This window comes from Tursiops truncatus, chromosome X, assembly GCF_011762595.2.
Source record: "Tursiops truncatus isolate mTurTru1 chromosome X, mTurTru1.mat.Y, whole genome shotgun sequence".
In the NCBI taxonomy this organism is placed as follows: domain Eukaryota; kingdom Metazoa; phylum Chordata; class Mammalia; order Artiodactyla; family Delphinidae; genus Tursiops; species Tursiops truncatus.
The window spans coordinates 93,428,971-93,443,590 of NC_047055.1; the positions used below are offsets into that span (position 1 = coordinate 93,428,971).

At 39.8% G+C, this 14,620-nt stretch overlaps 1 pseudogene; it reads left to right on the forward strand.

Moving 5' to 3' along the window:
• The first annotated feature begins 3,024 nt into the window (after nucleotides 1-3,024).
• On the forward strand, nucleotides 3,025-9,157 carry LOC101330039 (tRNA wybutosine-synthesizing protein 3 homolog; annotated as a pseudogene).
• The last annotated feature ends 5,463 nt before the right edge of the window (nucleotides 9,158-14,620 follow it).

The following is a 14,620-nucleotide window of genomic DNA, read 5'->3' on the forward strand; positions in this document are numbered from 1 at the left end:
CGTGAGTGTCTTAAACAGACAAGAAGAGTCTATCTGAAGGTAGTTAGGAAGAGTTTTACATTCACCAGGAAGGGTCTCAGAGACAGGAAGAATCTCAAATACTTCAGGAATGGTCTCAAACGATTAAGAAAGGATTTTAAAATGGTCAGGAAGGGGAATTCCCTGGCAGTCCAGTGGTTAGGACTCGGTGGTTTCACTGCCGGGGCCTGGGTCCAATACCTGGCTGGGGAACTAAGATCCCACAAGCCACGAAGCGTGGCCAAAAAAAAAAAAAAAGACAAAAAAACTTGTCAGGAAGGGTCTCAAATGAATCAGGATGAATTTCAGGTATCTCAGGAAGGGTTTAAAATACATCAAGAAGTTTCTCAGTACTTTGAGAAGAGTCTCAAATATGTTAGGAAGGATTTTTTTTTTCATTATTGTTTTTTTTGGCCATGCCACACAGCTTGTGGGATCTTAGTTCCCTGACCAGGGATTGAACCCTGGCCCCTGGCAATGGACGCTTGGAGTCCTAATCACCGGACCACCAGGGAATCCCCAGGAAGGATTGTAAATAAGGCTGGAAATGCCTCCAATATCTCAGCAAGGGTCTCCACCATACAAGAATGGTTCCAATACATCACTAAAGAGCTCAAACACTCAGGAAGATTTTAAAACATGTTTCAAAGCCATTAGGAAGGGTCTCAAATACATCAGGCTCAAACAAGTCTGGACAGTGTTAAATAGACAGCATCTCAAACTCAGAGGGAGTCTCAAATGTATCAGGAAAAGTCTCACACAGGTTAGTAATAGTCTTAAATATGTCAGGAAAGTTCTCATATACCTCAGCAAGGATCGCAACTAGTCAGGAAGGGTCTCACACATGTCTGGGAGGCTTTCCAAGGGTCAGAAAGGCTGTGAGACAAGCGAAGAAGGGTGCCAAAGTCATCAGAAAGAGTCTCCAGCAGTCCAAAAGGGTCTCAGAAATGTCAAGCAGGACCTCTTACTTGTAAGGGTGTTTCTCAAACAGGCAGGCAGGGTCTCAAATATGTTGGAAAGTTGTTTCCCCAAAAGTCAGTATCTGATTGTAATCAGGAAGAGTTTTAAGTACATTAGTAAGGATCTCAGAACCAGGAAGAGTCTCAGGTACTTCGGGAATGGTCTCAAACAGCTCAGCAAGAGTTTCAAACAAGTCAGAAATGTTTTCAAATATATCAGGAAGAGTCTCAGAAAAATAGGGAAGGGTCTTAAACTGGTCAGAAAGGGTCTCAGATTCCTCAGGTAGAGTTTAAAATACATACAAAATGGTCTCCAATAGACAGTCTCAAAAATGTCGAAAAGAATTTCAAACAAGTTAGGATGAGTCTCAAATGTGTCAGGAAGGGTTTCAAATAAATCAAGGAGTCTTTCAAGACATCAGGAAAAGTCTCAAGTAGGTTAGGAAGTGTCTCACGTATGTCATAAAAGGTCTCAACCATGCAGGAATTGTTCACATACATCAGCAAGGGTCTCAAGCATGACAGGAAGTGGCTCAAACAGTCAAGAAGAGTTTCAAACATGTTAGGAAGGGGTTCAGATATGTCAGGAAGTAGCTCAAAACAAGTCAGGAACAGTCTTAAAGTAGTCAGGAAGGGTCTCAAACACACCAGGAGAAGTAGGAAACATTTCAGGAATAGTCCTAAATACATCTGGAAGCATCTCAAAAGGCAGAGTCTCAAATAGAAAAGTTCTCAAACCTCTTAGGAAGCATCTCATTAAGTCAGGTAGGGTCTCAAACATGTCGGAAATGGTCTCAAATAAGTCAAGAAGGGTCTCAAATATGTCAGGAAGGATCTCATACTCAGTTAGGCATTGACAGTAAGTCATGAAGGTACAATCTCAAACAAGTTATCTCTGACACCTCAAAAAGTGTCTCAAAAATGTCAAGAAGAGATTCAAACAGTCAGAAACGGTTTCAAGCAAGCCAGGAAGGGGTCAGATATATGCAAGGGTCTCAAATGTGTCATGAATGTTCTCAAACAAGCCAGGAAGAGTCTCAAACATGGCAGGAAGATCTCAGGAAGCGTTTTCATTACCTCAGGAAGGGTCTCAGTCAGGAAGAGTCTCAACAAGTCAAGAAGTGTCTCAGGGTTTCCCTGGTGGCACAGTGGTTGAGAGTCCGCCTGCCGATGCAGGGAACACGGGTTCGTGCCCCGGTCCGGGAAGATCCCACATGCCGCGGAGCGGCTGGGCCCGTGAGCCATGGCCGCTGAGCCTGTGCGTCCGGAGCCTGTGCTCCGCAACGAGAGAGGCCACAGCAGTGAGAGGCCCACGTACCGCAAAAAAAAAAAGTGTCTCAAATATTTTTGGAAGGGTCACAAACAGAAAGAGAGAGTTTCAAATAATCAACCTAGTTCTCTAAAATGTCAGGAAGCCTCCAACAAGTAGCGAAGGATCTGAAACATGTCTGGAAGAGGATGAAATACATGAGGTATTTTCTCAAATCAGTCAGGGGCTCAGACATCTTAGGAAGAGTCTCAAGCATGTCAAGAAGTTTCTCACATAGTGACAAAGGCTGTCAAACAAGTCATGAAGGGTCACAAACACGTCAGTAGGGTCTGAAATATGTCAGATGGGGTCTCCAACATGGCAGGTATCATCTCAAACAAGTTAGGAAGCATCTAAAATTGTCCAGAAGAGTTTTAAATATGTGAGTCTAAAACAGAGAGGAAGAATCTCAACACATCAGGAATGGTCTTAAACACACCAGGGAAGTTCTCGAACAAGTCTGGAAGAGTCTCAAATCAGCATGGGTCTCCAAGTTGTCAACGTTTTAGATATATTGGGAAGGATCTCAGACAGACGGGAAGAGTCTTAAATATGTTGGGGATTGTCTCAAATGTATCAGGAAGCATGTCAAAGTCCTCAGGACTAGTCTCAAATACATCAGGATGGGTCTCAAGTCCATCAGGAGGTATCCCAGTCAAATCAGGAACGATCTCAAATATGTCAGAAAGCTCTGACATGAAAAGATAGGTCTGAAACAAGTTAGGGATGGTCTCAAACATGTCGGGAAGAGTCTTGAACAAGTTAGGAAGGGTCCCATACAAATCAGGAAGGGTATCTAATTCATCAGACAGAGTCTGAAACAAGTCAGGAAGGGTTTAAATAAGTCAGAAAGAGTCTTAAAAAGTCAGACATCTTCTCAGATATGTCAGCAAGGGTCTTAGCTTAGACAAAGACAGTTCATTTCTAAGGAAATGATTTCACCCACTTGTGTATCATCACGATGATTCTGAGCCTCTAGCTGTATGCTCTGATGTGCTCAGAACTTCAGATAGGGCCAGAAACATGTGGCCATTCCATCCTCTCCATCCCCTCCCTCCCATATTTGCTTTATGGCCAGTTGATACAATGCCAGACTCTTCTGACATAACTTCCAGGTCATGGTCTAAGAGCCAGTATTTATTTCCTTCTCCATACATTTATATCACAGCTGTCAGCTGGGATCTTTTCAACAGCAAAATGACTCCAAGCTTAGAAGCACCTAAGGGTTTTTTTTTTTTAAGGCCTTTTGGTTTGTTTGTTTGGTCATTTGTTTTTTGATAAGCTATGCTAAAATTAATAGCACTTAACAATTCTGCACAAAGAAATTTAGTGAGCAAAAACTGCCATCAGTTTTTTGCTTTATAGGAAGCCAGGAAGGGGTCTTGTATAGAAATTAAGCGGTGGCGTGCTTGTGATTGCAGTTTACATCCTCTTCCAGTGGAAAATAAACACAGTGTTCAGCATGGCTGGATTCCCCGCTTCCTTGTTTATAGAGGTGACTGGGTGTCTTTATCAATCATTTGTTTACTGTAAGTGTTCCAATTAGAAGCAAAGCTCTTTAGGTAAAATTCACATTGCCCAAGCTTGCCCCTAACTTTGCATTTATTAGCTCTAGGAAATATTTCTTACCCAAACTTTGTGTTTGTATAATGTGCAGTAAATGAAAACAAACAATCACCTCTCCTGGACAGTGTTTTAGCTAATATCAGAGAATACATGAGAGTCAGCAATTGTTGGTCAAAGGATAAGAGAAGAAATATGTGGAAAGCTGTTATGCCTTGGAACTAAAGAATTAAGGAAAGAATACCTTGGAAGGGAATGCTAATATTTCCTCAAGTCTCCAGAATTATTGCCTGGGAGAACAGTATTGAATTACAATTTGTCAAATTAATAACCATAAAAATTAAAAATAGATGACCTAATTTGGTCTCATAAATTATTTTTGAGAACCACTGACTCATGCCAAGGTGTTTCTGCAGTGAAGACTTGGTCCTGCCCTGGTTTCTCCTCTCCGTGGTGAGGGGCTAGCGGCTGCCTAGCCCCTCCGATTCCCCAGGCCCTGTCTTAGTCTGCAGAGAAGCAAGGAAAGTATCAGCCAGTGTGGTCCAATTACCTTCTAGAGACATATATGAGTACATTTTTTGGTGTGATTCTTGGAATCTATATTTTTATCTATGGACCAAGTACTGAGGAAACAGGAACACTTGGTGGTGGATTAAAGAGGGCTGCAAATTCTTTGCCCCTGTCCGCATTGAGAGGTAGAGTTTATTTCCCCTACCATTGTGTCTGAACAGGGCTTGCCACTCTTTAACCAACAGAATGTGGCAGAAGTGACCCTGTGCCAGTTGCACGCCCTGAGAACTGGCAGCTTCCTCTTCGCTCTTGGGCACTTCCTCCACCATCAAGTGAGAAGCCCGAGTGACATGGAGAGGCCATGCATAGATGCTGTGGACAACAACCCTAGCTGAGCTTTCAGCCAACGGTTGACATCAACTGCTGGCCGTCTGTGTGAGTCGTCTTGGTTGTTCCAGCCCAGTTCAACCACCAGATGACTGTAGTCCCAGCTGACAGCAGACAGAGTAGAAGAAGCTCCCAGCTGATCCAAGTGAACCCACAATAGATAACTGAAACAATTAAGCATTAGCTGCCTCTGATATCTATGGAGCACGGCCAGCCACTGTGCCAAGTGCTGAGTGCTTTGTATTCTCTATCTTATTTAAGCCCCCAAGCGACCCCAGGTGAGAGCTATTATTATGATGCCTGCTTGACCAGTGAAGAAATTGAGCTTTGAGCTTCAGAAATGTTAAGTATCTGACAAAGTTAGTGAATACTGGTGCTAGAACTCAAACTCAGGCTTGCAATAAACCGTAATGGAAAAGAATACGAAAATGAATATGTACACACACACACACACCCCGAATCACTTTGCTGTATACCAGAAACACAACACAACATTGTAAATCAACTATACTTCAATTAAAAAAAAACAACAAACCGCAGACCCAATTTCAAAGCGTGCCTCTCTGCCGTCCAAATGATCTGCTTTAGTCAGATTAGGCAAGAAGGAATTCCCATAAACTTTACTAGGCAAAAAACATACGGATTTATATGGAAAAAACATACTGAAGCCTCAACTCAATGCTCCAAAGAACACTTAAAAAACCCCTTTTTACTCTGGAACATTTCCAAACATATATACTAGTACGACAGTGTATGAACCACCATGTACCCATCACGTGGTTTCAACAATTACGAACAGATGACCAATCTTGTTTCATCTACATTCCCAACTACGTTTTTCACCCCACCATGACATTATCTTAAAGCAAATCCCAGACATTATGTCTTCTCGTCTGTAAATATTTAAGTATGTATCTCTAAAGATAAAAACTTTTTCCCCCAAGCATAACCCTTATCACAGCTAAAAAATATTGACAGTTTAAAAATATCATTTATATCCAGTCAGTGTTCAAAATCTTCCACATTATCTCATAGTTATTTGTTTTAATAGTTGCTTTCTTCAAACGAGGAACCAGACAGCGTCCCTCATTGCATGTGGTTAATGTATCTCAAGTCTTTTTGATAGGTTACTCCTTCCTCTTATATTGTTGCTATTTGTTTGCAGAAAAAAATGGACACATCTGCTCTGGCAAATTTCCCACAGTCAGTATTTGGCCGATTGTATCCATGTCTCCAGTGTCATTTAATATGTTCCTTTAAACCCTGTGTTTCCTATAAAGTGGCAGTTAGGTTTACAGGCTTGATCAAATTCAGGTTTGATTTTACTGGCAAGAATACTTCATAGTATCCAGTCTTATATTTAGGTCTTTAATCCATTTTGAGTTTATTTTTTTGTATGGTGTTAGAGAATGTTCTAATAAATGAACTTATATACAAAACAGAAATAGACCCACAGACATAGGAAACAAACTTATGGTTACCAAAGGGGAAAGGGTGAGGGAGGGATAAATTAGGAGTTTGGGATTAGCATATGCACACTACTATGTATAAAATAGGTAACCAAAAAGGACTTACTGTACAGCACAGGAAACTACACTCAATATTTTGTAATAACCGATAAGGAAAACAAATCTGGAAAAAAAAATATGTGAATCACTTTGCTGTACACCTGAAACACACAACATTGTAAATCAACTATATTTCAATTAAAAAATATATTTTGTAAGTAGTACTGTGTACTTCCTTTTGCACCATATCAGGAGGCCTGTGACGTCTGGCTGTCCCATTTTTAGTGATGCTAAGATTAATCATCAGATTCTGGTGCTGTTAGTCCCTCTTTTAAAGTTTCCATCAGCCTTTCACCTGATGGAAAACATTGCCTTGATCCATTATTTCATTAGGGCTTACAAATTTGTGAGCTTCTAATTGTCATTTCTTCTGCCTTTATTAGTGGGAATTTTTCTGTAATAAAGAACTTTCTTTTATCAACTGTTTGGATACCCTGAAGTACAGTTCATATAAGAAAGGCAGAATAATTCGTTATTCGTTACCTTTATTCACCAATATTGTCTAAAGATGACCAAAGAGCTTTTTAGAAAAATCATTACGAGCCTATGGATTTTTAGCATATGTCATGTATTTCAATTCATTACATTCATTTTTTAATTCCTCACTTTTAACCATTTCATTGAGATTATAATTCACATACCATACAATTCACCCATTTAAAATGCACAATTCAACGGTTTTTAGTGTAGTCACAGAGTTGTGCAATCATTACCATAATACAATTTTAGAACATTTTCATTCTGCCAAAAAAGAAACCCTATACCCGTCAGCAGTTGCTCCCCAGCCTGCCTAAGGCTGCAACAACCCTACGCAACCACTGATCTACTTTCTGTTTCTATCGATTTGCCTATTCTCGACATTTCCTTTAAATGGAATTGCACCACATGTAGCCTTTGGCTTCCTTCCCTGAGTATAATGTTTTCAAGGTTAATCCATGCTGTCGCCTGTGTCAGTACATTTTAGCACCAAAATATATTCCATTGTATGGATGAACCACATTTGTTTACTCGTCATCAGTTGATGGACCTTTGGGTTTGTAGAGGGTTGAATGGTGGCCTCCAAAAAGATATGGCCATCTCTTAACCCCTGAAACCTGTGAACATGACCTAATTTGGAAAAAGCTTCTTTGCAGATGTAATTAAGTTAGGGATCTCAAGATGAGATCATCCTAGTGTGCCCTAAATCCAGTGACAAATATCCTTATAAGAGACACATAGAGGAGAGAGAGAGAGAGAGAGAGAAGGAGGAGACATGTAAAGATCAAGGCAGAGATTGGATTGATGGGGTCACAATAAGCCAAGGAACCACTGGAGACACCAACAGCTGAAAGAGGCAAGGAAGGATTCTGCCCTAGAAACTTCAGAGGGAGCACAGCCCTACCAGCACTTTGATTTCAGACTTCTGGCTTCCAGAACTGTGAGAGAATAAATTTCTGTTGTTTTTAGCTGCCCTGCAGCCTTAGGGAACAAATACAAGGTTATTTTCACTTTTTGGCTATTATGAATAATGTTGCAATGGACATTCACATACAAGTTTTTGTGCAGACGTATGTTTTCATTTCTCTTGGGTATATACCTAGGAGTGGAATTGCTGGATCATATGGTAACTGTATGTTTAACATTTTGAGCAGCTACCAAATTGTTTTCCAAAGCAGCTGCACCATTTTACATTCCCACCAACAACATATAAGGGTCTCAATTTCTCCACATCGTCACCAACACTTATTATCATGTGTATTTTTGATTATAGCTAGCCTGTTGGGTGGAAAGTGGTATCTCATTGTGGTTTTGATTTGCATTTTTCTAATGACTAATGATATTGAGCATCTTTTCACGTTCTTCCCCCACCCCAGTTTTGAGGTATCTTTTCACATTTTTAGTGGCGTGTACATCTTCTTTTGAGAAATGTCTACTCAGATCCTCTAGAGTTTGGACATTTCTGGCCACCACTGGCTTCGATATGGCTGCCCCCAGGGAAAGGCGAGGCTAGTGTGAAAGTGCAGACCCTAACTCCCTCCTTGCACGGATAGTAGTGCAGCGTTCAAGAGATGGAAGGTGCAAGTGTCTGAGCAAAGTGGGCCTCAGCTGGAAAGGCAGTGTGGACGAGGATGTGGTAGAGCTTGTGCAGCCCTTGACTGGGCGAGAACAGTTTTTCACTGCCAGTTCCTGCGCTGGCTGCATCATCCTCCTAGACGGGGGTATAAATGGTTTTGAGGTTCAGAAACAAAACCGTTGCTGGCTACTGGTTACACACAAACTGTACGTGAAAGATGACGTGATTGTAGCCCTAAAGAAAGCGAATGGTGGTGCCGTTTTGAAATTTGAACCACTTGTTCTTCATGTGCAGCGTCAACAGTTGCAGGATGCACAGATTCTGGTAAAATTTTGTGATTGTACTTGAATTTATAGCATTCAGTGGCAATAGATTCTGCTTTCAGGAACTCTGGCATAATAGTAGGAAAGAGAGGAAAGACTGTGTTGGCTGTCCAGAGCACACATGGCTTAGAAGTTCCATTAAGCCATAAAGGAAAACTGATGGTGACAGAGGAATATACTGACTTCCTGTTAAAGATAAGCAAATCAAAAAATGGAGGAAAGCAAGAAGAGAATTGAAAGGTTTTCTGCCTATAACATGCTTTGTAAAAAGAAACTATTTCTACTACCTCACATCCCAAAGAGAAAATCAAAGAGAAAAATAACTCATCATATACTCATAAGAAAAAAAGAAACCCAGAAAAAGCACATGGCAAATGTATTACTGAAGGAAGTGATAAATAACTTGAAAATGATGAGCACGATGATCCAGGAATCAGGGTGTAACTGTCTTCCCTGAAGACTGCTGAGATTTGGTTCCAAAGTGTCTTGGTAGAATAATGTTTCTAATAGATTTTATAAAGTTGCTCTATATAAGAGTATTTTAGTCTGTTGAGTGTATCAGCCTGTCAGAAAAGCAAGATTTAATTTTTTCCTATATTTTAGAGAAACCCTTAGCTTTAAAAAATACCTGTGTATAATATTTGCTCTTAAATACCATCTTTTTTAGTCACATAGTCATTGAAAACATAAAATTATGATTTTTAATGCCAAAAAAAAGATCCTCTGCTCATTTTTAGGTTGGGTTGTCTTTTTATTATTGAGTTTTAAGAGTTTCTTTTTTTAAAAAACATATTCTGGATATAAGTCCCTTCTTAAGGATATATTTGCAAAATTTCCTTCTGTCCTTTGTCTTCTCACTTTCTTGATAGTATTGTTTGCAGCACAAAAGATTTTAGTTTTGGTATTGTTTAATTTCTCTCTTCTGTTGTTGTTGCTTGTGCTTTTGGTGTTGTATCTAAGAATCCATTGCCTAACCCTAGGTCATGAAGATTTACTCCTATATTTTCTTCTAAGAGTTTTACAGATTAAACTCTTACATTTAGGTCTTTAATCCATTTTCAATTAATTTTTGGTGTATGCTGTGAGGTAAGTGTCCAACTTCATCCTTTTGCAAGTGGATATCTAGATGTCCCAGCACCGCTTCTTTTTAAAAAATTTTATTGAAGTATAGTTGATTTACAATGTTTCAGGTGCACAGCAAAGTGATTCAGATATATATATTCTTTTTCAGATTCTTTTCCATTATAGGTTATTATAAGATATTGAATGTAGTTCCCTGTTGTTTCCAGATATTGAGTACAGTTTCCTGCTGTTTATCTATTTTATATATCTGTAAATCCCAAATTCAAAATTTATCCCTCCCCCCTTTCCTCATTGGTAACCATAAGTTTGTTTTCTATGTCTATGAGTCTATTTCTGTTTTGTAAATAAGTTCATTAGTATCATTTTTTAACATTCCACATATAAGTGATTTCATATGGTATTTGTCTTTGACTTACTTCACTTAGTATGATAACCTCTAGGGCCATCCATGTTGCAGCAAATGGCATTATTTCATTCTTTTTTGTAGCTGAGTAATATTCCACTCTATATATGTATCACATCTTCTTTATCCATTCTTCTGTCAGTGGACATTTAGGTTGCTTCCATGTCTTTGCTATTGTAAATAGTACTGCTATGAACACGGGGGCCAGCACCATTTCTTGAAAAGACTCTTCATTTCCCATTAAATAGTCTTGGCATGCTTGTTGAAAATTGTTTGACTGTAAGTGAATGGGTTTATTTCTGGATTCTCAGTTCTATTGCATTGATCTATATGTCTGTCTTTATTCCAGTGTCACACTGTCTTGATTATAAGTTTTGTAGTAAGTTTTGAAATCAGGAAATGTGAGTCTTCCAACTTTGTTCTTCTTTTTCAAGGTTTTGGCTATTGTGGGTGTCTTGCATTTCCATATGAATTTTAGGATTAGCTTGTCAATTACTGCAAAAAAGCAAGCTGGGATTTTGACAGGTATCGCACTGGATCTGTAGATCACTTTGGGAAGTATTACTACCTTAACCATAAACATGTGATAAGTTTTCATTTATTTAAATCTTTAATCTTTCAACAATGTTGTGTAATTTTCAGTGTATAAGTTTTACACTTCTTTTGTTAAATTTATTCCTAAGTATTATTTGATGCTGTCATAAATGGAATTGTTTATTTTCAGAGTGTTTATTGCTAGTGTATAGACGTACAGTTGGTTTTTGTTTATTGATCTTGTATCCTGCAATCTTGCTGAACTATTAGTTCTAATAGTTTTCTAGGGGATTTCTGAGGATTTTCTATTTACGAGATCATGTCATGTGCAAATAGAGATATTTTTACTTTTTCCTTTCCTGGCTCTTATTTCTTTTTCTTGCCAAATTGTCCTGGATAGAACCTCCAGTACGATGTTGAATGGAAGTGTTAGGAGCAGACCTTCTTATCTTATTCCTGACTTTAGGATCATTGTTCTTTTTAATGTTCAAATTGTTCCATCTTTAGCAAGTAGAACCCCTTAAAATTGATTACTGTGCCCTTTTGACATCAATAATATTTGATAGCTTCCATGTTTTCTGTTTTAATAGCTTATCTTGTATATATCCTGGTCCAGGGAGTCCTAGTTATTTTTACTGGGTAAAGTATATATATCATACACACTAATAGTTTCAAAAAAGCAATAGTAGAATCATCACTAAAGGTTTAAGATTTTCTAAAATTTCTTTTGTCTGGAGGATATATCCCACAAGAGATGTACAGTCAACACTATATATTTTAAATTATTTGACATAATTTAAAAAATTTAATTGAGGTATAATTGACATATAACATTATATATGTTTCAGATGTACAGATTTGATATTTGTATGTATTGTGAAATGACCATCACAATAAGTCTCGTTAACATCTGCCACCATACATAGTCACAAACATTTTTTTTCTTGTGATGAGGGCTTTTAAGATCTGCTCTCTTGGCAACTTTCAAACATGCTATACAGTATGATTAACTGTAGTCACCATGTTTTACGTTACATCCCCATGATTTAATTATTTTATAGCTGGAAGTTTGTACCTTTTGACACCCTTCACGCACTTCTCTCACCCCTAGCCTCCATCCCCCACCTCTGGCAATCACCAATCTCTTATCTGTATTTATGAGCTTGGTTTGTTGTTGTGTTTTTCTAAATTCCACATGTAAGTGAGATCATACGGTGTTCGGCTTTCTCTGTCTGATTTATTTCACTTAGTATAATGCCCTCTAGGTCCATCCATATTGTTGCAAATAGCAGGATTTCGTTCTCTTTTTATGGCTAAATAGTATTCCATTGTGTGTGTGTGTGTGTGTGTGTGTGTGTGTGTGTGTGTGTGTGTGTGATCAACACACATACAACATTAACTTCTGATCAACTGGCTATTCATCAGAGATTCCCATGACCCGCTCCTTAGGTTTGATTAATTTGTTAGAACAGCTCACAGAACTCAGGAAACCTGTTCACTCACTAGATTACAGGTTTACTACAAAGGATATTAAAGGATATGAATCAACAGTCAGATAAAGAAATACACAGGACGAGGTCCTGACCAAGGGAGCTTCTGTCCTCGTGGAGTTTGGGGCCCAGCGTGGGGCACATGGAAGCATTCTGGTTGCCCAACCTGGAAGCTCTCCAAACCCCCTCCTTTTGGGGTTTTTTGGGAAGCTTCATTAGATATGCATGATTGATTAACGCACTGGCTATTGGCAGTTGAGTCAGCATCCAGCCCCTCTCCCCTGCCCGGAAATCGGGTGGTGGGACTGAAAGTTCCACCCCCTCTATTCTTGGTTGGCTTCCCTAGTAGCCCCCATCTTTAGGTGCTCTCCAAAGTCACCTCATTAACATGAACCCAGTTGTGGTAGAAAGGGGCTTGTTGTGAATAACAAGACACCCATTGCACCTTAATGTCTCTGAAGGAAACTGAGGGCAAGAGAACGAATATTTTAATGAAAGATGTTCCTATTGTTCTTATTGCTCAGGAAATTCCAAGGGTTTGGGTAACTATGAGCGAGGAACTGTGGATGAAGACCAAATGTATGTGAGAAATGTATTTTGGTCATCTGAATGACCAAATTGCTATATTTCTTCTAAATCATAGTATTGTAGAAACCAACATCAAGTCTAAACTCTTCAAGATGGTCTGTGTGCTCCCTCACCAAAGCCATAGCATAGCAAAGGTACAGCAGCACATAACCCAGCACCACAAATTTGCTCACGCGGACTTTTCCTTTGTCAAAAAATACAACGATTGGGGCTTCCGTGGTGGCGCAGTGGTTGAGAGTCCACCTGCTGATGCAGGGGACGCGGGTTCGTGTCCTGGTCTGGGAGGATCCCACATGCTGCGGAGCGGCTGGGCTCATGAGCCATGGCCACTGGACCTGCGTGTCCCAAGCCTGTGCTCCTCAACGGGAGAGGCCACAACAGTGAGAGGCCCGCGTACCGCAAAAAAGAAAAAATACAAAACAAAACAAAAACAAACAAAAACTACAACGATTGGCTGAATTAAAGTTCCTCTTTTCCTTATATATCGGTCAATGATTTCAGATTTAAGTGGCTTAATCATTACCTTAGGAAACCTAACATTTCTGGCATTTTTCTTTAGGATAATTCATACGTAAAATTTAAACTTTCCCTTCCTTGGTCAATGTATCAGTTAGGATTAGATTCCACAGCATGTAATAGAAACCCAGAGTACAGTGGCTTAAACATGATAGGGGTTTATTTTTTTTTTCTCCCATGAAGGGAGTTCCGGAGTAGGCATCCAGGGCTGATATGGCAGCTCTACACACATCTAGGACCCAGGACCCTTCTTTCTGCTCCCCTATATTTGGTGCATGGCTCCCATCATCAAGATTGCTTCACAGTCCCTGATGGCTGTTGCAACTCAGCCATTATATGTACACATTCAAGGCCATAGGCAGGAGGAAAGGGCAAGGGCAAAAGGTTAAATCACTTGCATTAGTCAGTTTTCTTTACAAAGCTTTCTCAGAAGTCTCACGCAATGACTTTTGCTTTCACCCTATCAGCCATCAATATCTGCAGGGAAAGCTGGAAAAGTATTGTTTTAAAGCTAAGCGCATTGCCACCCCCAATAATATAGGGTTTCTGTTCATAACAAAGAAAGGGAGAATGAACAGTGGATAGGCAACTAGCAATCTGTGTCACAGTCTGTCAACCTCAAGAATTGTAATTTTGTGAATTGCTTGTAGCACATTCTGAACACTGCCACTTTAAGACAACAGGACCCTTCCATAGGGTCCCATCACAGGGGAGGACTTTCCACAGCACTTTGTCCAAAGCCATCCTGGTTGCATCCTCTTTTCTGCTACCTTGCTTCTTGCCAGCGCTGTGACCCTACTGCCTCTTCTCTTGCTTGGATTTGGTGACTCACACACTGATGCCACTCTGGGCTCCTGCTTGTGCCACTCAGCCTGCTGACCCTCCCCTCATTTCTGATCTTAACTCCTATCCCATTTCCAATTTTACCATTCCCAGGTGGTCCCTGACCCCTTCAAACATCCAGCCTTTCATAAGGAATAAGTTCCAGTCCTAATGGCTGACAGTTACCATATCCATCTATGTGTTTATCTATGAAATCGTAGCCCCCAAATGTTGTGGAATTTTTAATAACTAAGGGTAAATTGCTTCGTGGAAAGAGCACCAAACTAGCAGGCAGGAAACTTGGGTTCTACACCTTCATTCTTAATTCTTCAACCAATAGTTTTTTGAGCAATTACTTTGTGTGAGCCACTGACCCAGCTCTGCTACTAATTCAGTGTGAGGGCTGGGGGATGTCACTTCACCTCTTTTTTTCTTTCCCGGACTAAATGAACTTGAAGGCTCTTTTAGCTTGTGCTCTTCTAGAAGCGGACCCT